This window comes from Elephantulus edwardii, unplaced genomic scaffold (genome assembly GCF_000299155.1).
Source record: "Elephantulus edwardii isolate Elephantulus edwardi_28Jun2011 unplaced genomic scaffold, EleEdw1.0 scaffold00103, whole genome shotgun sequence".
Lineage (NCBI taxonomy): Eukaryota > Metazoa > Chordata > Mammalia > Macroscelidea > Macroscelididae > Elephantulus > Elephantulus edwardii.
This window is the reverse complement of record NW_006399853.1, coordinates 10,621,966-10,623,310: the sequence shown is the minus strand read 5'-3', so window position 1 is coordinate 10,623,310 and position 1,345 is coordinate 10,621,966.

Below are 1,345 nucleotides of genomic sequence, written 5' to 3'. Positions count from 1 at the left end.
CACACACACACACACACACACACACACACACGTACGTTTCTCTCCTTTCTGGGAGAACACTCGGTGTTAAAGGTTTTGCATGATCCCAGCCTAGGCTCACATCTGTACATCCAGCCATGGTTTCTGAAATGACCAACCTCGCTACTTTTAAAAAAATGCACCTTCAGGATGCTAGAATTTCTGCTGTCTGGCAAACCCAGGTCGGAGGGTGGGAGTGGAACGGGGGTAGATCCCAAATGGGGAGCAGAGATTTCCACGCTGGGGCGAGCGAGGATGATTGAGGACAGCCAGAGAGGCCGACCCGGGCGCTAGAAGCCTTAAAAGTAACAGATTCTCTCTAAGCAGGTTGCGCCCCGTTTGCCTCCGAAGATTCAAGCTAGCTGAGGTTGCGCAGATGTTGCCTTTGTTTAAAGAGACAGTAATTAAGGACAGGGTGGACATAAGTTTGAGAAGCGTGACCTATTTTCTTTTGATCAGCTGTCAAAAGAAGAGCAGGGGGTCTCCTTAAGACAGCCCCCTCCAACCACTTCCAGCTGTTAGAGAAAACTTGATAAGGAAACATGGACACAGTCTGGAATACTGTAGTTCCTATTTGGTGCTCGGAAAAAAAACGACTGTGCTCATGGAAAACAGTTCTTGGTCTCGGTGACCTTTTACAGCTGCTTTCCTTCTCTTGGTGTGTGTGTGTGTGTGTGTGTGTGTGTAGGGGGGAGTCACACACACCACTGTCGCCTGGATGTGTAGTGACATTATTCACAGATCAACTTTATTAAGCTCTGGCCAATACACTGCCAATTATTCTTTCAAGACTCTCTCATGACATCAAAGTCGTGAGTAAGAAAGGAACTGGCTCTAAGCATTGCTGGGCTTAGTTTTCTGGCTGCTCATGCCTTTAATGTCAAAATATTATTTTAGCAGACAGGTGGAAAGGTTTTCTGTCTTTTTCTCCCTCTTTCTTATCTCCACCCCCTCCACCCCCAATGCCTCTCCTTTCCTCCTCACCTTATATATGATGACTGTGCACACTAGGGATGGTTTGAACTAGCCAATGTTTGTTTGCAATACACACCGAGTTGAGCAAGTTCACAAGTGTGCAAACCTCTCCTTGGTCCAGTGGTGCCTGATGGCTGCAATCTGGGCCCAAGAGGGTTGCAGGGCCAGGAGGAAGTGGGTTAAGGCCTCCGGGTCGCCCGGTGTCACCCGCGCTGCTGTGGCCTGAGGGTCGAGCAGTGGCCAGTGACCCTGGGCTGGAACCTCAGCTTAGGCACCCACCTCCACACAGAAGCCTAAGTATATAAATCGTAGTTTAAATAATTTTTCAAAATGATCAACTCATTCCCCAGAC